The 27234-nt window shown below is 46.8% G+C and overlaps 1 pseudogene across 1 annotated transcript; it reads left to right on the forward strand.

Annotated features, from left to right (window-relative positions):
- Positions 1–1427: 1427 nt before the first annotated feature.
- On the forward strand, positions 1428–26900 carry LOC147119562 (uncharacterized; annotated as a pseudogene). Its single transcript, XR_015078044.1, has 4 exons — positions 1428–1966; positions 3659–3783; positions 3905–4071; positions 25611–26900. The product of XR_015078044.1 is annotated as an uncharacterized LOC147119562 (transcript).
- The last annotated feature ends 334 nt before the right edge of the window (positions 26901–27234 follow it).

Raw genomic sequence — 27234 nt, forward strand, 5'->3', positions numbered from 1 at the left:
GTACATGGGGATTCTAATCCTGGGACTATACGTGGGGATTCCAACCCTGGGACTGTACATGGGGATTCCAACCCTGGGACTGTACATGGGGATTCTAACCTTGGGACTGTACATGGAGATTCTAATCCTGGGACTATACATGGGAATTCCAACCCTGGGACTGTACATGGGGATTCTAACCCTGGGATTGTACATGGGGAATCCAGCCCTGGGACTGTACATGGGGATTCCAACCCTGGGACTGTACATGGGGATTCCAACCCTGGGACTGTACATGGGGATTCTAACCCTGGGATTGTACATGGGGAATCCAGCCCTGGGACTGTACATGGGGATTCCAACCCTGGGACTGTACATGGGGATTCTAACCCTGGGGCTGTACATGGGGATTCCAACCATGGGACTGTACATGGGGATTCTAACCCTGGGACTGTACATGGGGATTCTAACCCTGGGACTGTACATGGGGATTCCAACCCTGGAACTGTACATGGGGATTCCAACCCTAGGACTGTACATGGGGATTCTAACCCTGGGACTGTACATGGGGGTTCCAACCCTGGAACTGTACATGGGGATTCCAACCCTGGAACTGTACATGGGGATTCCAACCCTAGGACTGTACATGGGGATTCTAACCCTGGGACTGTACATGGGGGTTCCAACCCTGGGACTGTACATGGGGATTCTAACCCTGGGACTGTACATGGGGATTCCAACCCTGGAACTGTACATGGGGATTCCAACCCTAGGACTGTACATGGGGATTCTAACCCTGGGACTGTACATGGGGGTTCCAACCCTGGAACTGTACATGGGGATTCCAACCCTGGAACTGTACATGGGGATTCTAACCCTGGGACTGTATATGACAAAATCCAGCCCTGGGACTCGACCCCGTTAAAGTCTCGTGGGCTTTTCGCTGTGACGGCGGCAGTGACAGAAAAAAGGAGGACGCACGCGCAGTGCGTCTGCCGGAATGCTGGCCCGCCATCCTTTACAAAGATGGTGGCGCGTTCCCCCAGCAACCGGTACCTCCTGCCTTCCTTGTCACCGGCGTTAAACCGCCCTCCACCCCGGTGGCCACAGCCGGGCTCCGCGCACGCTTTATTCCGAGCCTGCGCAGAGGCGTTGGTTATAAAGGCTTTGTTTCCCACTCGCCATTACCTACCGCCGCCGATCCTCCCCTCTCTCGTCATCACCCGACTTCAGCGGGCAACGCGCATGCGCCGTGTCCGCCCGAAAGCACGCCTGTGCACTGGGATCCCCTTCGTCGCCAGTGGGCTGCGCGAGGCAAGCGCAACCGATTCCCCATCCCGTGGCTGACGCAAGCGCGTTGTCTCACAATGCGCGTCTTTGAATGGCACAAAGATTCAAAGCGCAGGCGCGACCCTCCGCTGCGCTGAACAGTTCAGCCGCCCCGCCCGTGACTGACGCAAGCACGTTGTCCAACGTCTTCAGACATCGCAAAAGCTCAAAGCGCAGGCGCAACCACCAACCGACTTCAGAAACCACCCCTCCCAACCACCGCCCAACGGTTAATTTAATCGGATTTGAAACATTTTATCGACTGAAATCGGTGAACTGAATGTTCGATTCTTGGCCGAAGTTGCATTCAGTACGCTCTCTGTCCCTCCCTCCTTCTCAACCAATCTTGAGTGGCGGCCATGATTGACGTGGGCGCTGCACCAACCAGGAGCGCGGAGACAGACGGGCGGGAGTCTCAGTGGTCCAATGGCGGCAGGGCGGGGGCGGGACCTCCACCAGCCAGGCTCCCAGTCCTTGTGTCTGTCCCTGTGGCTGAACATCTGAAGCAGTCGGGGGTGCAAAAAGTTTACTCTTGTATCTTTTATACGAGTTATATTATTTTGTCTGTTGCAAAACACTGCATTAAAAAAAGAGAACGAAATCCAATTGATAAAACGATTTGGAGAAACCAACCTTATGGTGTGGGGAACTAACCCTTGTGAGTAAATGTGTTAGATTGCCTGGAGAGTCAGAAGGTTGTGGGTCCCACTCCAGGGACTTGAGCTCAAAAATCTAACATGACACTCCAGTGCAGTGCTGATGGAGCGCTGCACTGTAGGACGTGCCGTCTGTCGGATGAGACGTTAAACCGAGGCCCCGCATGCTCTCTCTCGGGGGGGATGTAAAAGATCCCATGGCATGATTTCGAAGAAGAGCGGGGGGGTTCTCCCCGGTGTCCTGGGGCCAATATTTATCCCTCAATCAACATCACTTGAAAAACAAGATCTGGTCATTATCACATTGCTGTTTGTGGGAGCTTGCTGTGTGCAAATTGGCTGCCGCGTTTCCTGCATTACAACAGTGACTACACTTCAAAAAGTACTTCATTGGCTGTAAAGTGCCTTGAGGTGTCCGGTGGTCGTGAAAGGCGCTGTATAAATGCAAGTCTTTCTTTCAGAGACACTGAGTCCCTGATTTAGACCAGAGCCACTGAGTCCAGTGAATTCAGTATACCTGAGGCTGTCCTGGTGGGGGTTGGAGGTGCAGAAGGATTGGACATCCACGGTGAAAAGGAGACGGTTGGGACCTGGAAACTCTTAATGTGGCGGAGGGGGTCTGAAGATGTAGGTGGGAAGAGACTGGACAAGGGGAGAAAAAATAGAGTCGAGATAGGAAGAAATCAGCCGTGGGGCAAGAACAGGCTGAAACGATGGGTCTACCAGGGCAGTCTTGTTTGTGGATCTTGGGAAGGAGGTAGAAGCGGGCTGTGCGGGGTTGGGGAACTATGAGGTTGGCAGCAGTGGGGGCAAGATCTCCAGAGGAGATGAGGTCAGTGACAGTCTCGGAAACGATGGCTTGATGTCGGGTAGTGGGGTCATGGTCCAGGGGGAGGTAGGAGGAGGTGTCAGAGAGTTGGCATTCAGTATACTGTATTCGCTGCTCACGATGCGGTCTCCTCTACATTGGGGAGACCAAACGTAGATTGGGTGAGCGCTTTGCGGAACACCTCCGTTCAGTCCGTAAGGGTGACCCCGAGCTTCCGGTCGCCTGTCACTTTAATTCTCCGCTCCACTCCCACTCTGACCTCACCGTCCTCGGCCTCTTGCACTGTTCCAATGAAGCTCAACGTAAGCTCAAGGAACAGCACCTCATCTTTCGCATTAGGCACTTTACAGCCTTCCGGACTCAATATTGAGTTCAACAATTTTAGATCATAACCTCTCCCTATTTTTTCAGATGGCAGCTGTTGCTGATGATTCTGCCATTCCCATTTACACCTTTTCGCGACCCATCTTTTGTTTCTTTACTTGTCCCATTACCATCTCCTTTTGCCTTGTACAATCGTACCTTTTATCATTTAATCACTCCTGCCTTCCAGCCTATCACAGACCTTCCTTTTTGTTCTTTCCTCCCCTCCCCCCTTTCCCTGCCCCTGCACTTGCTTAAAATCTGTTACATCTCTTACTTTTTCCAGTTCTGACGAAAGGTCATCGACCTGAAACGTTAACTCTTGTTTCTCTCTCCACTGATGCTGCCTGACCTGCTGAGTGTTCCCAGCATTTTCTGTTTTTAATTCAGATTTCCAACATCTGCAATATTTTGCTACTGTATGCCGTTGAGTTATTTTCCCGTGTTGTCATCCTAACTTGAGTTCACTGTAGTTCCGGTTGTTCCATGTGCTGATTTGTAGAGCTGCAGTCGGTGATGGCCAGTGACGCGTCCACGGATACCACCCAGCAATTCAAGGACATCTTCACAACAATGGAGTTTGATAGCTATGAAGAGTTTACTTTGAAATTGGAGGAGTTTCAGCAGGTACCTGCGCTCACCTGTGTATTTTGTTGCCGTTGTGTTCAGTTGCAGGCGCTGTGTTACCTTACATTTTTGGCGAAAGACTCAGATTTCAGTGAACGGCAGCCCTCTTCCCTTCTCGCAGGCGACTGGGAGCCTCTTCAACAAGGCCTCCTCGCACACCGTGGCATTTGAGAACAAGAGGCGGAAGATGCCAATTCCCGCCCGATTCCAGTACACGCTTGTGAAACTGTGCTGTGTCCACTATGGGCAGCCACGCACCCAGTCAACTGGGCTTCGACCGATTCAGCGGTAAGTGTTGACACATCTGCCTTGGTTACTGTGGTGTTCAGGTTAAAATGGTTGTGGACTGGGGTCCAGCAAGTGGGCTGCAAGCCGGGCCCCCCGCCGAGAGGGGCACGTGTTCATGCCGCTGTCTCAATCAGGTGAAGTACTGCAATTCACGCACTGACTTAATGTCCTGTGCCCTGCAGCTTCCTACCTGCCGGCATAGAAACATAGAAAAATAGGAGCAGGAGTAGCCATTCGGCCCTTCGAGCCTGCTCCGCCATTTAATATGATCATGGCTGATCCTCTATCTCAATACCATATTCCCGCTCTCGCCCCATACCCCTTGATGCCTTTTGTGTCTAGAAATCTATCTATCTCCTTCTTAAATATATTCAGTAAAAGTAACAGAAGATCCACAAACAGGACTGCCATGGTAGACCCATCGTTTCAGCCTGTTCTTGCTCCACGGAACTTATCTCTTCCTATCTCGACTCTATTTTTTCTCCCCTTGTCCAGTCTCTTCCCACCGACATCCGCGACTCTTCCGACGCCCTCCGCCACTTTAAAAGTTTCCAGTTTTCCGGCCCCAACTGCCTCCTTTTCACTATGGACGTACAATCCCTCTACACCTCCATCCCCCACCAGGATGGCCTGAGGGCACTCTGCTTCTTCCTTGAACAGAGGCCCAACCAGTCCCCATCCATCACCACCCTCCTCCACCTGGCTGAACTTGTTCTCACATTGAACAACTTCTCCTTTAACTCCACTCATTTCCTCCACATCAAAAGTGTGGCTATGGGTACCCGCATGGGTCCTAGCTATGCCTGCCTTTTCGTGGGATATGTGGAACACTCTTTAGAAACATAGAAACATAGAAGATAGGAGCAGGAGTAGGCCATTTGGCCCCTCGAGCCTGCTCCGCCATTCAATGAGATCATGGCTGATCATCCAAACTCAGTACCCTGTCCCTGCCTTCTCCCCATATCCCTTGATCCCTTTAGCCTTAACAAATATACCTAACTCCTTCTTGAATATATTTAATGAATTGGCCTCAACTGCATTCTGTGGTAGAGAATTCCACAGGTTCACCTCTCTGGGTGAAGAAATTCCTCCTCATCTCTGTCCTAAATGGCTTACCCCTTATCCTTAGACTGTGACCCGTGGTTCTGGACTCGCCCGCCATCGGGAACATCCTTCCTGCATCTAGTCTGTCTAGTCCTGTTAGAATTTTATAAGTTTCAATGAGATCCCGTCTCATTCTTCTAAACTCCAGCGAGTATAAGCCCAATCGACCCAATCTCTCCTCATACATAGAAGATAGGAGCAGGAGTAGGCCATTCGGCCCCTCGAGCCTGCTCCGCCATTCAATGAGATCATGGCTGATCATCCAAATTCAGTACCCTGTCCCTGCCTTCTCCCCATATCCCTTGATCCCTTTAACCTTAAGAAATATATCCAACTCTTTTTTGAATATATTTAATGAACTGGCCTCCACCGCCCACTGTGGCAGAGAGTTCCACAGGTTCACCACTCTCTGGGTGAAGAAATTCCTCCTCATTTCAGTCCTAAATGGCTTACCCCTTATCCTTAGACTATGTCCCCTGGTTCTGGACCCCCCCGGCCATCAGAAACATCCTTCCTGCATCTAGTCTGTCCAGGCCTGACAGAATTTTATAGGTTTCGATGAGATCCCCTCTCAATCTTCTAAACTCCAGTGAGTATAAGCCCAATCGACACAATCTCTCCTCATACGTCATTCCTGCCATCCCAGGTATTAGCCTGGTGAATCTTCGCTGCACTCCCTCCATGGCAAGAACGTCCTTCCTCAGGTAAGGCGACCAAAACTGCACACAATACTCAAGGTGCGGTCTCACCAAGGCCCTGTACAACTGTAGCAAGACATCCTTGTTCCTGTACTCGAACCCTCTTGCTACGAAGGCCAACATACCATTTGCCTTCTTAACCGCCTGCTTAACCTGCATGCTTACCTTCAGCGACTGGTGCACAAGAACACCCAGGTCTCTTTGCACTTCCCCTTCTCCCAATCTATTGCCATTCAAATAATAATCTGCCTTCCTGTTTTTGCCACCAAAGTGGATAACCTCACATTTATCCACATTATAGTGCATTTGCCATGTTTCCGCCCAATCACCCAACCTGTCCAAATCGTACTGGAGTTTCACGACATCCTCCTCACAGCATACCCTCCCACCCAGCTTTGTGTCGTCTGCAAATTTGGAGATATTACATCCAATTCCCTCGTCCAGATCATTAATATATATTGTGAACAGCTGGGGTCCTAGGACCGATCCTTGCGGTACCCCACTAGTCACTGCCTGCCACTCGGAAAACGACCCGTTTATTCCAACGCTTTGCTTTCTGTCCGCCAACCAGTTCTCTATCCAAGTCAATCCCATGTGCCTTAATTTAGCACGCTAATCTCTTATGTGGGACCTTATCGAAAGCCTTCTGAAAGTCCAAATACACCACATCCACTGGTTCTCCCTTATCTATTTTACCAGTTACATCCTCAAAAAATTCCAGTAGATTAGTCAAGCATGATTTACCTTTTGTAAATCCATGTTGACTTTGTCCGATCCTGTCACTGCTTTCCAAGTGCTCTGCTATTACATCTTTTATAATGGACTCTAGCATTTTTCCCACTACTGATGTCAGGCTTACCGGTCTATAATTCCCTGCTTTTTCTCTACCACCTTTTTTGAATAGTGGGGTAACATTAGCTACCCTCCAATCCATGGGTACTGTTCCAGAGTCTATCGAGTTCTGGAAGATGACCAGCAATGCATCTACTATTTCTAGGGTCACTTCCTTAAGTACCCTGGGATGTAGATTATCAGGCCCTGGGGATTTATCGGCCTTCAGTCCCATCAATTTTCCTAACACCATTTCCCTACAAATACTGATTTCTTTCAGTTCCACCCTTTCATCAGACCCTATGTCATTCCTGCCATCCCAGGTATCAGTCTGGTGAATCTTCGCTGCACTCCCTCCATGGCAAGAACATCCTTCCTCAGATAAGGCGACCAAAACTGCACACAATACTCAAGGCGTGGTCTCACCAAGGCCCTGTACAACTGCAGCAAGACATCCTTGTTCCTGTACTCGAATCCTCTCGCTACGAAGGCCAACATACCATTTGCCTTCTTAACCGCCTGCTGCACCTGCATGCTTACCTTCAGCGACTGGTGCACAAGGACACCCAGGTCTTGTTGCACTTCCCCTTTTCCCAATCTATTGCCATTCAGATAATAATCTGCCTTCCTGTTTTTGCCACCAAAGTGGATAACCTCGCATTTATCCACATTATACTGCATCTGCCCAATCACCCAACCTGTCCAAATCATACTGGAGTTTCTCGGCATCCTCCTCACAGCACACACGCCGACCCAGCTTTGTGTCGTCTGCAAACTTGGAGATATTACATCTAGTTCCCTCGTCTAGATCATTAATATATATTGTGAATAGTTGGGGTCCTAGCACCGATCCCTGCGTTACCCCACTAGTCACTGCCTGCCACTCGGAAAAAGAGTCGTTTATTCCAACTCTTTGCTTCCTGTCTGCCAGCCAGTTCTCTATCCAAGTCAGTACCTTGCCCCCAATCCCATGTGCTTTAGCTTTACATGCTAATCTCTTATGCGGGACCTTATCAAAAGCCTTCTGAAAGTCCAAATACACCACATCCACTGGTTCTCCCTTATCTATTCTACAAGTTGCATCCTCAAAAAATTCCAGTAGATTCGTCAAGCACGATTCACCTTTTGTAAATCCATGTTGACTTTGTCCGATCCTGTCACTGTTTTCCAAGTGCTCTGCTATTACATCTTTTATAATGGACTCTAGCATTTTCCCCAGTACCGATGTCAGGCTTACCAGTCTATAATTCCCCATTTTCTCTCTACCACCTTTTTTGAATAGTGGGGTAACATTAGCTATCCTCCAATACATGGGAACTGTTCCAGAATCTATAGAATTTTGGAAGATGACCAGCAATGCATCTACTATTTCAAGGGCCACTTCCTTAAGTACCCTAGGATGTAGATTATCAGGCCCTGGGGATTTATCGGCCTTCAATCCCGTCAATTTCCTTAACACCATTTCCCTACAAATACTGATTTCATTCAGTTCCTCCCTCTCATTAGACCCTATGTTCCACGACATCTCTGGGAGGTTATTTGTGTCCTCCTTTGTGAAGACAGAACCAAAATATGTATTTAATTGGTCTGCCATTTCTTTGTTCCCCATTATAAATTCCCCTGATTCTGACTGAAAGGGACCTACGCTTGACTTCACCAATCTTTTTCTCTTCACATATCTATAAAAGCTTTCACAGTCAGTTTTTATGTTCCCTGAAAGCTTACTCTCATACGCTATTTTCTCTCTCTTAATTAATCCCTTTGTCCTCCTTTGCTGAATCCTAAACTGCTCCCAATCCTCAGGTTTGCTGCTTTTTCTGGCCAATTTATATGTCCTCTCCTTGGATTTTATGCTATCCCTAATTTCCCTTGTTAGCCACGGTTGAGTCACCTTTTTTGTTTTATTTTTATGCTAAACAGGGATGAACAAATTCTGTAGTTCATCCATGCGATCTTTAAATGTTTGCCATTGCCTATCCACCACCAACCCTTTAAGTAACATTCCCCAATCCATCCTACCCAACTCGTGCCTCATACCATCGTAGTTTCCATTATTTAAATTCAGGACCCTAGTCTCCGAGTCAAATACTTCACTCTCCATCTTAATGAAGAATTCGATCATATTACGATCGCTCCGCCCCAAGGGGCCTCGCACAACATGATTGCTAATTAATCCTTTCTCATTACATAATACCCAGTCTACGATGGCCTGATCTCTAGTTGGTTCCTCGACATATTGGTCCAGGAAACCATCCCGTATACACTCCAGGAATTCCTCCTCCACAGTATTGTTACTAATTTGGTTTGCCCAATCTATATGTAGATTAAAGTCACCCATGATAACTGCTGTGCCCTTATTGCACGCGTCTCTAATTTCCCGTTTAATGCCATCCCCAACCTCGGCATTACTGTTTGGGGGTCTGTATACAACTCCCACTAACGTTTTCTGCCCCTTGGTATTTCTCAGCTCTACCCATACAGATTCCACATCATCAGAGCTAATATCCTTCCTTATTGTTGTGTTACTCTCCTCTTTAACCAGCAATGCTACCCCACCTCCTTTTCCTTTTTGCCTGTCTTTCCTGAATATTGAATACCCCTGGATGTTGAGTTCCCAGCCTTGGTCACCCTGGAGCCATGTTTCCGTAATCCCAATCATATCACACCAATTTACATCTATTTGCGCAGCTAATTTATCCACCTTATTACGAATGCTCCTTGCATTAAGACACAAAGCCTTCAGGCTTGTTTTTTTAACACTCTTAGAGCTTTTAGAACTATTATTTACTGTGGCCATGTTTGATTTAAACCCTTGACTTCTCTGCCTGCCACTTTTGCTTTTCTTCTTCCTGTCTTTTGCTTCTATCCTTGTTTCCCATTCCTCTGTCTCCCTGCACAGGTTCCCAACCCCCTGCCGTTTTAGTTTAAACCCTCCCCAACAGCACTAGCACTTTGTTCCAGTCCTACTCGGGTCCCCTCCCTCACTTCTTTTTCCGGTACATTGATGACTGTATCAGTGCTGTGTCCTGCTCTTGCCCTGCACTAGACAATTTCATTCACTTTGCTTCCAATTTCCACCCTTCCGTCACCTTCACATGGTCCAGCTCCGACTCTTCCCTTCCCTTCCTTGACTTCTCCGTCTCCATTTCTGGGGATAGGTTATTGACAAACATTCACTACAAGCCTACTGACTCCCACAGCTACCTGGACTACACTTCCTCCCACCCCGCCTCCTGTAAGGACTCTATTCCATTCTCCCAGTTTCTCCGTCTCCGCCGCATCTGCTCTGACGATGCCACCTTTCATACCAGTGCTTCCGACATGTCTTTCTTTTTCCTCAACCGAGGATTCCCCTCTACTGTGGTTGACACGGCCCTCGACCGTGTCCGTTCTATCTCCCGCACTTCTGCCCTCACCCCTGCCCCTCCCTCCCGGAACCACGATAGAGTCCCCCTTGTCCTCACCTTTCACCCCACCAGCCTCCATATTCAACGGATCATCCTCCGCCATTACCTCCACCTCCAGTGTGATCCCACCACCAAACGCATCTTCCCCTCATCTCCCCTTTCAGCATTCCGTAGGGACCGCTCCCTCCGAGACACCCTAGTCCACTCCTCTACCACCCCCAGCACCCCTTCCCCTTCGCCCGGCACCTTCCCGTGCAAGCGCAGGAGATACAACACATGCCCTTATACCTACCCCCTTCCCACTGTCCAGGGCCCCAAACACCCCTTCCAGGTGAAACAGCGATTTACTTGGACTTCCTGCAATTTAGTGTACTGTATTCGCTGCTCACGATGTGGTCTCCTCTACATTGGGGAGACCAAACGCAGATTGGGTGACCGCTTTGCGGAACACCTCCGTTCAGTCCGTAAGGGGGACCCCGAGCTCCCGGTGGCCTGTCACTTTAATTCTCCACCACATTCCCACTCAGACCTCACTGTCCTCGGCCTCTTGCATTGTTCCACGGAAGCTCAGCGTAAGCTCGAGGAACAGCACCTCATCTTTCGATTAGGCACTCTGCAGCCTTCCGGACTCAACATAGAGTTCATAGAAACAGAGAGATAGGAACAGGAGTAGGCCATTCGGCCCTTCGAGCCTGCTCCGCCATTCAATGAGGTCATGGCTGATCTTCGTCTGAGATCATAGCTGATCTTACCAGTTCAGTACCCCGTCCCCGCCTTTTCTCCGTAACCCTTAATCCCCTTAGCCTTCAGAAATATATCCAATTCTCTCTTGAAAATATTTATTGAATTAGCCTTCACAGCCCTCTGTGGCAGGGAATTCCACAGGCTCACCACTCTTTGAGTGAAGAAATTCTTCCTCATCTCTGTTTTAAATGATTTGCCCGCTATTTTTAGACTGTGGCCCCTGGTTCTGTGCTCCCCGGCCATTGGAAACATTCTCTCTGAATTCAGCCTGTCCAGGCCTGCCATAATTTTATATGTTTCGATGAGATCCCCTCTCAATCTTCTAAACTCCAGTGAGTACAAGCCCAAACTATTTAATCTCTCTTCGTAGGTCATTCCCGCCATTCCAGGTATCAGCCTGGTGAATCGCCGTTGCACTCTTTCCATGGCAAGAACATCCTTCCGCAGATGGGGCGACCAAAACTGTACACAATACTCCAGATGCGGTCTCACCAGCACCTTGTACAGCTGTAGTAAGGTATCCCTATTCCTATACTCGAACCCCCTTGATATGAAGGCCAACATACCATTTGCCTTCTTAATCGCCTGTTGCACCTGCATGCTCTCCTTCAGTGACTGGTGCACAAGAACACCCAGGTCCCTCTGCACTTCCCCATCTCCCAATCTATTGCCATTTCGATAATAATCTACCCTCCTGTTTTTACCCCCAAAGTGGATAACCTCGCATTTATCCACATTATAGTGCATCTGCCACGTATCCGCCCATTCCCCCAACCTGTCCAAATCGCACTGTAGCCTCCTGACATCCTCATCAGAGCCCACCCCTCCTCCTAGTTTAGTGTCGTCAGCGAATTTGGAAATATTGCATCCAATTCCCTGATCCAGATCATTTATATATATTGTGAACAGCTGGGGTCCCAGGACAGATCCTTGCGGCACCCCGCTGGTCACTGCCTGCCACTCCGAAAACGAGCCGTTTATTCCAACTCTCTGTTTTCTATCCGCCAGCCAGTTCTCTATCCACGTTAATACTTTGCCCCCAATCCCATGAGCCTTAATTTTGCATGATAATCTTTTGTGTGGAACCTTATCGAAGGCTTTCTGGAAGTCAAGGTACACCACATCCACTGGCTCTCCCCCATCTATTTTACCAGTTACTTCCTCAAAAAATTCCAGCAGATTAGTCAAACACGATTTACCCTTTGTAAATCCATGTTGACTCTGTCCGATCCTTTCCCCATTTGTCAAGTGCTCCGCTATTTTATCCTTAATAATGGACTCTAGCATTTTGTCCACAACCGATGTAAGGCTTACTGGTCTATAATTCCCTGCTTTCTCTCTACCCCCCTTTTTAAATATTGGGGTAACATTAGCTACCCTCCAATCCACGGGTACTGTTCCCGAGTCAATGGAGTTCCGGAAGATGATCCTTAGAGCATCTGCTATCTCCAGGGCCACCTCCTTAAGTACCCTAGGATGTAGTTTATCAGGCCCCGGGGATTTGTCGGCCTTCAGTCCCCTCAACTTACCCAACACCATATCCCTAGAGATACTAATTTCTGTCAGCTCCTCCCTCTCATTAGTCCCTATGTTTGCCGATATTCCTGGGAGATTATTTGTGTCCTCCTTTGTGAATACAGAACCAAAGTATGAGTTTAATTGGTCTGCCATTTCCTTATTCTCCATTATATATTCTCCCGAATCGGACTGCAAGGGACCGACTTGGGATTTTACCAGTCTTTTCCTCCTGATATACCGATAAAAGCTTTTGCAGTCTGTCTTTATGTTTGCTGCAAGTTTACTTTCGTATTCTATTTTCCCCTTCCTGATTAATCCCTTTGTCCTCTTTTGCTGTATCCTGTACTGCCCCCAATCTTCCGGTCTGGTGCTTTTTTTTGCCAGTTGATATGCCCTTTTTTTTTATTTTATGCTGTCCCTAATTTCCCTCGTTATCCACGGTTGAGTCACCTTTTTAGGTTTATTTTTATGCCAAACCGGTATAAACATGTTCTGGAATTCTTCCATTCTATCTTTGAATGCTTGCCATTGTCTATCCACTGTCAATCCCCCCAGAAACACCACCCAATCAATCTTACCCAATTCCCGTCTCATACCCTCGTAATTCCCTTTATTTAAGTTCTGGACCTTAGTCTCTGATTCAATTTCCTCACTCTCCATCTCGACTGAGAGCTCGATCATATTATGATCGCTCTGACCCAAGGGGCCTCGTACAAGAAGATTGCTGATAAGTCCCTTCTCATTGCACAATACCCAGTCTAAAATGGCCTGATCTCGAGTCGGCTCCTCGACATATTGGTCCAGATAACCGTCCCGAAAACATTCCAGGAATTCCTCCTCCTCAGAATTTTTACTAATTTGGGTAGTCCAATCAATATGTAAATTAAAGTCACCCATGATGACAGCTGTGCTCTTATCGCACGCTTCTCTAATTTCCCTTTTTATGCCTTCCCTCACCTCCATATTACTATTTGGAGGCCTATATATCACACCCACTAACGTTTTCCTCCCCTTGCTATTTCTCATTTCTACCCATACAGATTCCGTTTCATCCGAGTTAATATCCTTCCTTTCCATTGCATTAATCCCCTCCTTTACCAGCAATGCTACCCCACCTCCCCTACCTTTTTGCCGATCCTTCCTAAATATTGTATATCCCTGGATGTTAAGTTCCCAGCCTTGCCCACCCTGCAGCCACGTTTCTGTAATCCCAATCAAATCATACTTGTTTACCTCTATTTCCACAACTAATTCATCCACCTTGTTCCTAATGCTTCTAGCATTAAGATACAAAGCCTTCAGGCTTGCTTTTTTCACACTCTCATTATGAATTAGTTTGGCCCTTTGTGTTTCTCTCCTTTGCTTATTGCTTCTCACCTTTCTACCATCTATTTCTGACTTCATATGACTTCCCTCTTTTCCACTACCTAGGTTCCCATCCCCCTGCCAAATCCCCCTTCCGGACTCAACATAGAGTTCAACAATTTCAGATCATAACCTCGGCCCCTATCACATACACATACACATATATATTCCCTTTCCTTTTTTGTAATCCACACTTTTTGTCTCTTAATCTCTCCTGTTTTCTATTCTATCTCTGACCTTCCCTTTTGTTCTTTCATCACCTCCCCCTTTTCCCAGCCCCCACTTGCTTTAAAATCTATCCCTTTTCCTGCTTTTTTTCCAGTTCTGACGAAGGGTCTTCGACCTGAAATGTTAACTCAGTTTCTCTCTCCAGGGATGCTGCTCTGGCCTGCTGAGTTTTTCCAGCGTTTTCTGTTGTTATTTCAGTAACTTGGCCTCCACAGCCTTCTGTGGTAGAGAATTCCACAGGTTCACCACCCTCTGAGTGAAGAAATTTCTCCTCATCTCAGTCCTAAATGTCCTACCCCGTATCCTGAGACTGTGACCCCTCGTTCTAGACCCCCCAGCCAGGGGAAACATCCTCCCTGCATCCAGTCTGTCTAGCCCTGTCAGAATTTTATACGTTTCAATGAGATCCCCTCTCATTCTTCTAAACTCTAGTGAATACAGGCCTAGTCGACCCAATCTCTCCTCATACGACAGTCCTGCCATCCCAGGAATCAGTCTGGTGAACCTTCGCTGCACTCCCTCTATAGCAAGTATATCCTTTCTCAGGTAAGGAGGCCAAAACTGCACACACTACTCCAGGTGTGGTCTCACCAAGGCCCTGTATAACTGTAGTAAGACATCCTTGCTCCTGTACTCAAATCCTCTTACAATGAAGGCCAACAGACCATTTGCCTTCCTAACTGCTTGCTGCACCTGCATGTTTGCTTTCAGTGACTGGTGTACAAGGACACCCAGGTTCCTTTGTACATCAGCATTTCCCAATCTAGCCCCATTTAAATAATACTCTGCCTTTCTGTTTTTCCTACCGAAGTGGATAACTTCACATTTATTCACGTTATACTGCATCTGCCCACTCGCTCAACTTGTCTAAATCGCCTTAAAGCCTCTTTGCATCCTCCTCACAACTCACGATCCCACCTAGAACCTATAAAATTCTGTGAAACCTATAAAATTCTGTCAGGCCTGGACAGACTAGATGCAGGAAGGATGTTTCTGAAGGCCGGGGAGTCCAGAACCAGGGGTCATAGTCTAAGGATAAGGGGTAAGCCATTTAGGACTGAAATGAGGAGGAATTTCTTCACCCAGAGAGTGGTGAACCTGTGGAATTCTCTGCCACAGAGGGCGGTGGAGGCCAGTTCATTAAATATATTCAAGAAGGAGTTGGATATATTTGTTAAGGCTAAAGGGATCAAGGGATATGGGGAGAAGGCAGGGACAGGGTACTGAATTTGAAAGATCAGCCATGTTCTCGTTGAATGGCGGAGCAGGCTCGAAGAGCCGAATGGCCTACTCCTGCTCCTATCTCCTATGTTTCTATGTGTTGTCAGCAAACTTGGAAATATTACATTTGGTTCCCTCATCCAAATCATTGATATATATTGTGAATAGCTGGGGCCCAAGCACTGATCCCTGCGGTACCCCACTAGTCATCGCCTGCCACCCCGAAAAAGACCCATTTATTCCTACTCTCTGGTTCCTGTCTGTTAACCAATTTTCAATCCATGAACGGGTGGGGAAATTGATGGCTGCCAGCACATTGCCGGGAAATTCCAGCAACCATCTTGGGCATAATAAGAACATATAAGAACATAAGAATCAGGAGCAGGAGTAGGCCATACAGCCCCTCGAGCCTGCTCCGCCATTCAGTAAGATCATGGCTGGTCATCGACCTCAACTCCACTTTCCCGCCCGCTCTTCATATCCCTAGATTCCCCTAGAGTCCAAAAATCTATCTACAGTATCTCAGCCTTGAATATACTCAAAGACTCAGCATCCACATCCCTTTCGGGTAGAGAATTCCAAAGATTCACAACCCTCTGAGTGAAGAAATTCTTCCTCATCTCAGTCTTAAATGGCCGACCCCTTATCCTGAGACTATGCCCCCTAATTCTAGACGCTACAGCCAGGGGAAACAACCTCTCAGTATCTACCAATGTTCCCTCTAATTTCTTTTTGTACTGAGCGGGCCACGAGCGCGACCTTTTAGTCCGTGAGCAAATTTTAAAACAACAACAACAACTTTTACAACAACGACAGCAACAGCCACCACTTAAAAGCATATATACAGTAATGCCATATTGCCACCCCACCGACTCAAATCACGAGACGATCAGACAAGGTTCGATACAGGTTTAATATAACTTCTCTGCTTTTGAATTCTATTCCTCTAGAAATGAAACCCAGTGCTTTATTTTCACTTTTATGGCTTTTTTAACCTGCGTTGCTACTTTTAATGATTTGTGAATCTATACCCCTAGATCCCTTTGCACCTCTGTCCCATTTAGATTCTTATTTTCCAACGAGTACGTAACATCCTTGTTCCTCCTTCCAAAAATGCACCACCTCACACTTATCTATATTGAAATTCATTTGTCATTTACATGCCCATTCTGCAAGTTTGTTTACGGTAGAAATAATTAAAAGCTTTTAGTTCGACATGTACATTTAATAAAAAAATACTTGTCAGAAATGACTGGGATATAAAAGAACTGCATAATAATGCATTAACACTTCAGAAACGTCACTCAGTTACACGGTTATGCATCGACAAACAATCCACAATTCCAAGGTGAGCTGTAAGCGGCATATCTATTTGTGCAATTTGTATTAATTTTAAAGTTTTCAACGTGTTAACCCATCCCTCATGTTACTATAGCAGTGGCTGCACAAGCAGCAGGAGCAGCGGCTTTCCTATGGCGCTGACGTGCTGTACGTCCACATAAGTGATTAGGGGCAGCACGGTGGCATAGTGGTTAGCACTGTTGCCTAACTAGCGCCAGGGACCCGGGTTCGAATCCGGCCTCGGGTGACTGTCTGTGTGGAGTTTGCACATTCTCCCCGTGTTTGCGTGGGTTTCCTCCGGGTGCTCCGGTTTCCTCCCACAGTCCAAAGATGTGCGGGTTAGGTTGATTGGCTATGATACATTGACCCTTAGTGTTAGGGGGATTAAATACATGGGGTTACGGGGATAGGGTGGGATATGTGTTGGTGCAGGGGTTATGGGGATCGGGTGGGATATGTGTCGGTGCAGGCTCGATGGGCTGAAATGGCCTCTATCTGCATTGTGGGGTTTCTGTGATTCTGTGATTGTGAATATTAATCACAATGCAACCAGACAACCAAATGTAAAGTGCTGTAGTTCTTTAGTTCACAGTATTAAAAAGAATTGAACAATTGAACAAGAATGGGTATCCGTATTTCCAACTTCAATCACTTCCATTAATAAACGTTGTCTTCTTGAACCAGCACACCCCTGCCCCCCATGTAACATGTCAGAAATGCAGCACTTATTCACAAGTGCAGAAAAACACATACACAATTTGCGTCACCGAATTATAAACAAAAAAAGCAGGAAAAGCAATGTTTTAACAGAAATAAACATTCATCTTTGGTTCTCGGACAGGAGAACCAATCAGACTGACTTGGAAATGTTTACTAATATGTTGACGTAAAGATGTTAATTTACGAATTTCACTTCTAATGTTTTTGTCTCAAACATTCTCCACAATATTAATCCTTGCTCTTATCATGAAAAGTGTTGAATTATTTTAGGTACTTCCCAATTAAATAGCGGGAAACAAACTTCATTGTACTCTCAGTTTTTAATCTCCTATTTCAAACATTTATATCAAATCAAAATTGTACATTATCTGTGTCTTTCTCAATAAACAAATAGTGGTTTCTTCTAAAGTAGCTTCCTGCAATTTTTATACATCATTACATAACTCGTGTTTCTATTAGCACTCCACTAAACGTTTAAGAGGAAATCTATATTTACATTATTCCTGGGACTTGTTCGGACTATAGAACGACAGACAAAATAAAATGGTTTGTGTTTTTCCCCTTTTTTGGATCTCTTCCTAAATGTTTTAATGATACTTATTAAAAAGTCAATAAAAAGTAATATGTAACTCCGACAAATCCTTCCCTCTCTTCCCCCTCCTCAACAGCATGGTTGCATGTTTGTGTAAAACTACTCACTTCAATCGATCGTTCAAAATCAAATATTGAGAAATTTCAATTTTAAAATGTTTTAAGCATTTCAGACCCTCTTTAAAAGCATTTGGACTTCAAGACCTGGTTGAAACTTGTTTGGATGAAAATTGTTAGGGGAAAATTGATTTTTGTTTCTGTTGCTTCCAAAATCATAGTTGAAACTTAGGGAGGGAAAAGGAAGTGTTTTTATTGTTTGTGAAAAGTTCATTAAAAATCTTTAAATCCTTTCAAGTCTCGTTGAAGCTTTGACAGAAGTTGCACCAAGTTTCTCTCTCCCTCTTCAACGCTGTCATTAAACAAAAGAGTGGGAGAGCAATAGTGATAGTGATAGGGGATTCTATCGTAAGGGGAACAGATAGACGTTTCTGTGGCCACAGACGTGACTCCAGGATGGTATGTTGCCTCCCTGGTGCCAGGGTCAAGGATGTCACTGAGTGGCTGCAGGACATTCTGAAGGGGGAGGGTGAACAGTCAGAGGTTGTGGTCCACATTGGTACCAACGACATGGGTAGAAAGAGGGACGAGGTCCTACAAGCAGAATCTAGGGAGCTAGGAAATAAATTAAAAAGCAGGACCTCAAAGGTAGTAATCTCAGGATTACTCCCATTGCCACATCAAAGCGAGAGCAGAAATAGGAGAATAGACCAGATGAATGCGTGGATGGTGTAGGAGGGAGGGATTTAAATTCCTGAGGCATTGGGACCGATTCTGGGGAAGGTGGGACCTGTACGAGCTGGACGGGTTACATTCGGCAGAACCGGGACCAGTATCCTCGCAGGGGAGTTTGCTAGTGCTGTTGGGAAGGATTTAAACTAGTTTGTCAGGGGCCCAGAACAGAGAGAAACAAAGCTGGAAGTGCAAGTTAGAAAAGTAGTCAGCAAAACTAGCAGTGAGCAGAAACAAAGGCCAACAGTAAAGGGGGTCAAAGTGCAGAAAAATATTAAACAGGCAAAGTTGAAGGCACTTTATTTAAATGCATGTAGCATTCGCAACAAGGTGGATGAATTAATGGCACTAATAGAAGTAAATGGGTATGATGTAATTGCCATTATAGAGACATTGTTGCAGGGTAACCAAAGCTGGGAACTGAATGTTCAACATTTAGTAAGGACAGACAAAAAGGAAAAGGAGATGGCGTAGCGCTATTAATAAGGGATGAGATCGGTACAGTAGAGATAAAAAAATCTTGGCTTGGCAGATCGTGATGTAGAACTGGAATCAGTCTGGGTGGAGCTAAGAAACAGCAAAGGGTGGAAAACATTGGTGGGAGTTGCGTATAGGCCACCAAACAGTAGTGGTAATGTAGGGCACAGTATCAATCAAGAGATTAGAAGTGCATGTAACGAGGGCAATACAGTAATCATGGGGGACTTTAATCTACATATTGACTGGGCAAATCAAATTACCACTAATGGTGTGGAGGACAAATTCTTGGAATGCATGTGAGATGGTTTCCTGGATCAGTATGTGGAGGAACCAACCAGGGAACAGGCTATTCTGGATCTGGTACTGTGTAATGAGAAAGGGCTAATCAATAATCTTGCGGTAAAGAGGCCTTTAGGGACACGTGACCATAATATGATTGAATTTTATATTAAGTTTGAGAGTGATGTAGTCCAATCTGAAACTAAGGTCTTCAATCTAAACAGAGGAAACTACAAGGGTATGAGGGACAAGTTGGCCATGGTAGATTGGGAGACTACACTAAAAGGTATGAAGGTGGACATACTATGGCTAACATTCAAGGAAATAATGCATAATTTGCAACAAACATGTATTCCTCTAGGGCATAAAAACCCAAAAGGAAAAGTGATCCAACCATGGCTAACATAAGAAATTAAAGCAAGTATTAAGTCAAAGGAGGAAGCTTATAAAGTTGCCAGAAAAAGCGGTCAGCCTGAGGATTGGGATTTTTTTTAGATATCAGCAAAGGGGGACCAAGAAATTGATAAAGAAAGGGAAAATGGAATATGAGCACAAACTAGCGAAAAATATAAAGTATGTGAAAAAGAAAAGACTGGCGAAGGTAAATGTAGGTCCTTTACAGTCAGAGACGGGAGAATTTATAATGGGGAATGAGGAAATGGCAGAGAAATTAAATAAATACTTTGTTTCTGTCTTCACGGAGGAAGACACAAAAAACCTCCCAGAAATATGAGAAAACCAAGGGTGGGCGAGAATGAGGAACTTAAAGAAATTATTATTAGTAAAAAAACAGTACCAGCAAAATTAATGGGACTAAAAGTTGATAAATCCCAAGGACCGGATGACCTACATCCTACGATTTTGAAAGAGGTGGCCATTGGGATAGTGGACGCATTGGTTGTCATCTTCCAAAATTTTATAGATTCTGGAACAATTCCTGCAGATTGGAGGATAGCAAATGTAACCCCGCTATTTAAGAAAGGAGGGAGAGAGAAAACGGGGAACTACAGACCTGTTAGCCTCACATCAGTAGTTGAGAAAATGCTGGAATCTATTATAAAGGATGCAATAACTGGGCACTTAGAAACTAATAGTAAGATTGGGCAGAGTCAACATGGATTTATGAAAGGGAAATCATGTTTAATAAACCTATTGGAGTTCTTTGAGGATGTAACTAGTGGAGTAGACAAAGGGGGACCGTTAGATGTGGTGTATTTGGATTTTCAGAAGGCCTTCGATAAGGTCCCACACAAGAGGTTGGTGAACAAAATTAGGGCACATGGAATTGGGGTTAATATACTAGCATGGATTGAGAATTGGTTAACAGACAGAAAACAAAGAGTAGGGATAAACGGGTCTTTTTCAGGATGGCAGGCTGTGACTAGTGGGGTACCGCAAGGATCGGTGCTTGGGCCCCAGCTATTCACAATCTATATCAATGATTTGGATGAGGGGACTAAATGTAACATTTCCAAATTTGCTGATGACACAAAGCTAGGTGGCAGTGTCAGTTGTGAAGAGGATGTGAAGAAGCTTCAAGGGGATCTCGACAGGCTCAGTGATTGGGCGAGAACATGGCAGTTGGAATATAATGTGGATAAATATGAAGTTATCCACTTTGGTAGAAAAAACAGAAAGGCAGAGTATTTCCTAAATGGTGAAAGATTGGAGAATGCAGATGCTCAAAGGGCCCTGGGTGTCCTTGTACATGAGTCACTGAAAGTGAATGTGCAGGTGCAGCAAGCCATTAGGAAGGCAAATGGTATGCAGGCCTTCATTACAAGAGGATTTGAGTACAGGAGTAATGAAGTCTTACTCCAATTATATAGGGCCTTGGTGAAACCACACCTGGAGTACTGTGTACAATTTTGGTCTTACCTAAGGAAGGATATACTTGCCATAGAGGGAGTGCAATGAATGTTCACGAGATTGATTCCTGGGATGGCGGGACTGTCGTACGAGAAGAGATTGAGTAAACTAGGCCTGTATTCTCTTGAATTCAGAAGAATGAGAGGGGATCTCATTGAAGGATGCTGGGAGAATGTTTCCCTTGGCTGGGGAGTCTAGAACCAGGGGTCACAGCCTCAGGATAAAGGGTAGGCCATTCAGGACTGAGATGAGAAGAAATTTCTTCACACAGAGGGTGGTGAATCTTTGGAATTCTCTACCCCAGAGGGCTGTGGCGGCTCAGTCATTGGGTATATTCAAAACAGAAGTCGATAGATTTCTGACTAGTAAGGGCATCAAGGGATATGGGGATAGTGCCAGTGAATGGAGTTGAGGTCGATGATCAGCCATGATCTCATTGAATGGCAGAGCAGGCTCGAAGGGCCAAATGGCTTACTCCTGCTCCTATTCCTTATGTTCTTAACCCTTCACTCCCTTATCTTGCAAAAATCTGTCTCTCTCCACCTTAAATGTATTTAATGACCCAGCCTCCACAGCTCTCTGGGGCAGAGAATTCCACAGATTTACAAGAGAAGGCGAATAATCAGAGTGCGGGGCATTCTCCCGCTGTCCCGGCGAAAGGTCAAAGTTCAAGGGAGAGAACCAAACCCCTCCTGGCGTTTCACAGCAACCCATTGACCATGGGAACACACATTTCAAGAGCTGCAATTGAGATCAGCTCTGAGGTCATAATCGAGTCTCCCTGGATTCCCGGGGCCATTGTGTGTTGGGCCCCTCCCCCGCTCCAGCTACTGTCCAGCTCTCTCCGCGGCATTTCATTTGAAGTGCACGCGAGCTCCGGGACGTGTGCACGGCCACACAGGCGCGCACCTTCGAGGGAACAGTGGCATCTACCCTGTCAATCCCCCTCAGAACCTTATATTCTGCAAAGGTCCCGGCAGATTGGAAAACTGCTAATGTAACACCCTTATTTAAAAAGGGTAGTAGGCAGAAGGTGGGAAACTATAGACCTGTTAGCCTAACATCTGTGATTGGTAAAATTTTGGAGTCCATTATTAAGGAGACAGTAACAGGACATTTGGATAATCATAATTTAATAGGACAAAGTCAGCATGGTTTTATGAAGGGGAAGTCATGTTTGACAAATTTGCTTGAGTTCTTTGAGGAAGTAACATACAGGGTGGATAAAGGGGAACCAGTGGACGTAGTGTATTTAGACTTCCAAAAGGCATTTGACAAGGTGCCACACAAAAGATTATTGCTCAAGATAAAAAATCACGGGATTGGGAGTAATATTCTGGCATGGGTGGAATATTGGCTATCTAACAGAAAGCAGAGAGTTGGGATAAATGGTTCATTCTCAGACTGGCAATCAGTAACTAGTGGTGTTCCACAGGGGTCAGTGCTGGGTCCCCAACTCTTTACAATCTATATTAACGATTTGGAGGAGGGGACCGAGTGTAACATATCAAAGTTTGCAGATGATACAAAGATGGGAGGGAAAGTAGTGAGTGAGGAGGACATAAAAAACCTGCAAAGGGACATAGACAGGCTAAGTAAGTGGGCAGAGATTTGGCAGATGGAATACAATACTGGAAAGTGTGAGGTTATGCACTTTGGCAGGAAAAATCATAGAGCAAGTTATTATCTTAATGGTAAGAAACTGGAAAGTACTGAAGTACAAAGGGATCTGGGGGTCCTGGTGCACGAAACTCAAAAAGTTAGTATGCCGGTGCAGCAAGTGATCAAGAAGGCCAATGAAATGTTGGCTTTTATTGCTAGGGGGATAGAATATAAAAACAGGGAAGTCTTGCTGCAGTTGTACAAGGTATTGGTGAGACTGCACCTGGAATACTGCATACAGTTTTGGTGTCCATACTTAAGAAAAGACATACTTGCTCTCGAGTCAGTACAAAGAAGGTTCACTCGGTTAATCCCGGGGATGAGGGGATGGACATATGAGGAGAGGTTGAGTAGATTGGGACTCTACTCATTGGACTTCAGAAGAATGAGAGGCGACCTTATTGAAACATATAAGATTGTGAAGGGGCTTGATCGGGTGGATGCGGTGAGGATGTTCCCAATGATGGGTGAAACTAGAACTAGGGGGCATAATCTTAGAATAAGGGGCTGCTCTTTCAAAACTGAGATGAGGAGAAACTTCTTCACTCAGAGGGTAGTAGGTCTGTGGAATTTGCTGCCCCAGAAAGCTGTGGAAGCTACATCATTAAATAAATTTAAAACAGAAATAGACAGTTTCCGAGAAGTAAAGGGAATTAGGGATTACGGGGAGCGGGCAGGAAATTGGACATGATTCTAGGTTCGGAACGGTCATGGCCCTGTGGGTAGCGGAGCGGGCCCAGGGGCCGTGTAGCCTGATCCTGCTCCTACTTCTTGTGTTCTAATTCTGTGTTAGTTTTCAGGAGTTGGTTCTATTCACAGGGATTAGTGGAGACATCGAACAGGCTGCCAGCTAGGTGTCCTTCAAGAGTAAATTGGGCCTGTTCCTGGCTGGGGTGGAGATCACCTTTTACAGAAGGTAAGTACTGCAGGAAATACAGGGACAGAGTGATCTCCTGGACGAGTTTCGATCGCCTAGATGGGTCGGAGAGGAATTTCCCAGATTTATTTCTCCCAAATTGGCCATTGGGTTTTTTATCTGGTTTTCGCCTCTCCCGGGAGATCACATGAGTTCGGGTGGGATGGAGAGTGATAGAAGATTTGAGGTTTAGGATCAGATCAGCCATGATCTTATTGAATGGCGGAGCAGGCTCGAGGGGCCGATTGGCCTACTCCTGCTCCTATTTCTTATGTTCTTATGTTTCAATGAGATCACCTCTCATTCTTTTAAACTCCAGAGCGTTATAGGCCCAATTGGTCGGCCCCTCACCTCTGAGGCAGAAGGTTCTGGGTTCAAGTCCCACTCCAGGGACTTGAGCACATAAAGCTAGGCTGACACTCCAGTGCAGCGCTGAGGGAGCGCTGCACTGTCGGAGGTGCCGACTTTCGGATGAGACGTTTAACCGAGGCCCCGTCTGCGCTCTCGTGTGGATGTAAAAGATCCCATGGCACTATTTCGAAGAAGAGCAGGGGGGAGTTATCCCCGGTGTCCTGGCCAATATTTATCCCTCAACCAACATAACAAAAACAGATTATCTGGTCATTATCACATTGCTGTTTGTGGGATCTTGCTGTGCGCAAATTGGCTGCCGCGTTTCCCACATTTCAACAGTGACTCCACTTCAAAAATACTTTGTTGGCTGTGAAGTGCTTTGAGACGTCCGGTGGTCGTGAAAGGCGCTATATAAATGCAAGTCTTTCTTTTCAATCTACACAATCTCTCCTCATAGGACAACCCTCTCATAGAATAGACGGATGTGTCTCTGGTGTCACTGCAACTAAACCTGCTCACTTCTCCCCTGAACCCTCCCAAACAATGGATGTGCTGCAGGCAAGGAGCGCTACAAGTGAACTATGTTGCGCCCTAATAGGCTGTGATCTACTGCCACTGTGAGCATGTAAGAATCATAGAATGGTTACAGCACAGAAGGAGGCCATTCGGTCCATCAAGCCCGTGCCAGCTCCCTGCAAGAGCACCTCAACTAGTCCCACTCCCCCACCCTTCCTTCGTAGCCCTGCAACTTTTTGTCCTTCAGGTACTTATCCAATTTCCTTTTGAAAGCCACGATTGAATCTGCCTCCACCACCCTTTCAGGCAGTGCATTCCAGATCATAACCAACTGCTGCGTAAAACGTTTTTCCTCATGTCACCTTTGGTTCTTCTGCCAATCACCTTAAATCTGTGTCCTCTGGTTCTCGACCCTTCCACCAATGGGAACAGCTTCTCTCTATCTACTCTGTCCAGACAGCTCATGATTTTGAACACCTCTATCAAATCTCCTCTCAACCTTCTCTGCTCCAAGGAGAACAACCCCAGCTTCTCCACGTAACTGAAGTCCCTCATCCCTGGAACCATTCTTGTAAATCTTTTCTGCGCTCTCTCTAAGGCCTTCACATCCTTCCTAAAGTTGCGGCGCCCAGAATTGGACACAATACTCCAGTTGAGGCCGAACCAGTGTTTTATAAAGGTTCATCATAACTTCCTTGCTTTTGGACTCTATGCCTCTATTTATGAAGCCCAGGATCCCGTAAGCCTTTTTAACCACTTTCTCAACCTGCCCTGCCACCGTCAGTGATTTGTGCACATATACCCCTAGGTCTCTCTGTTCATGCACCCCCTTTAGAATTGTACCCTTTAGTTTATAATCGATGGTGTGCAGCTGATAATTCTGACCCCGATTCTGTTTTGTCTCAGGTACCTCCCAATGGGGTGCGAGGCCACACTTACTTTGGCTTACAGCGGGAAGAAGTCGAAACTGTTTGTCCGATCCCACCATCTTGTGCACACACACCACGTACTGAGGAAGGAGTTCCTCCCCTTTTACCCTAGGAGGCGGCGCCTCAGTCCCGAGGAGATGAAACATGTGGCGGAGTTGCCCAAGCTCCAGCTTAAAAACAAGCAGTTGAAGGAATACATCGCGCAGAAATTCAACAAGGTCGCAACCTTGAGCGACATCAGGAACATCAAGACACGGCTGAAAGCCGGGAATGGTGGCGTGGCTGCTCTGATAGCCGCCCTGGAGCGTGTCTCGGAGGCAGTCCCGGCTCTTCCAGCTGCCGTTGCTGACCCTGCCCTCCCCCCCAGCGTAGGTCGCGAGGAGGACATCGCCGCCACCCCCGCCCTCCGTGGCTGACCTAGCTCCCGCCCCCCCGCCGCCTCCTGCAGCTGAGGCTTTGGACGCCGGCAGTGCGGGCCGGTGCACCGCTCTCCCGCCTCACGCGCCCGGGCAGCGGTCTGTCAGGCGGGAGCTGACGACCGGGTCTTGGCGAGAGACGGCCGCAGCTGCTGCACGACCCCCTGGGGAACCGGGTCAGCTCCGCCTCCAGGCACTCGAAGGTTGCCGATTGACGTCCGCCGAGCGACGTGACCCCCCAGGGGGGTCAAAGGGCTTGGGACGCATCAGTCAGGAGAAAAGGCCACGGGAGGGAAACGCTGCCCCGGCTCGTTGCGGCTTTTGTCACTTGACATGCCCACCCAGCCACCTGAGCACCGAGCCCAAGATTCTGTGGGTGCGCTGTGGGCATGGGTGCCCTCAGCTGTTTCACCGTTGTTGCTTCCCCCCCGCCGTGACACCGGGCACATATATATGTGAGCGGTGCTCGTGTTGACTCTGTCTTTTCCCACGACGGGCGCCTAACACGCTGCGCAGTGGACGGCAGCGCTGAATCGCTCAGAACCGGTCCTCACACACACGGTCAGGGCTGCCATCACTGCATTTTATTGTGACAGTGCATCGTGGCCGACCCCAGTATTCTGGAGCTTTGCTTGAAACATAGAAACATAGAAGATAGCAGCAGGAGTAGGCCATTCGGCCCCTCGAGCCTGCTCCGCCATTCAACGAGATCATGGCTGATCATCCAAATTCAGTACCCTGTCCCTGCCTTCTCCCCATACCCCTTGATCCCTTTAGCCTTAAGAAATATATCCAACTCCTTCTTGAATATATTTAATGAATTGGCCTCTACTGCCTTCTTTGGCAGAGAATTCCACAGGTTCACCACTCTCTGGGTGAAGAAATTCCTCCTCATCTCAGTCCTAAATGGCTTACCCCTTATCCTTAGACTGTGACCCCTGGTTCTGGACTCCCCGACCATCGGGAACATCCTTCCTGCATCTGGTCTGTCCAGTCCTGTTAGAATTTTATAAGTTTCAATGAGATCTCCTCTCATTCTTCTAAACTCCAGTGAGTATAAGCCCAATCGACCCAATCTCTCCTCATACGTCATTCCTGTCATTAGCAGCCTGGTGAATCTTCACTGCACTCCTTCCATGGCAAGAACATCCTTCCTCAGATAAGGTGACCAAAACTGCACACAAT

Source organism: Somniosus microcephalus, chromosome 4 (assembly GCF_052327205.1).
Source record: "Somniosus microcephalus isolate GS21.2 chromosome 4, FLI_Smic_1.0, whole genome shotgun sequence".
NCBI lineage: Eukaryota > Metazoa > Chordata > Chondrichthyes > Squaliformes > Somniosidae > Somniosus > Somniosus microcephalus.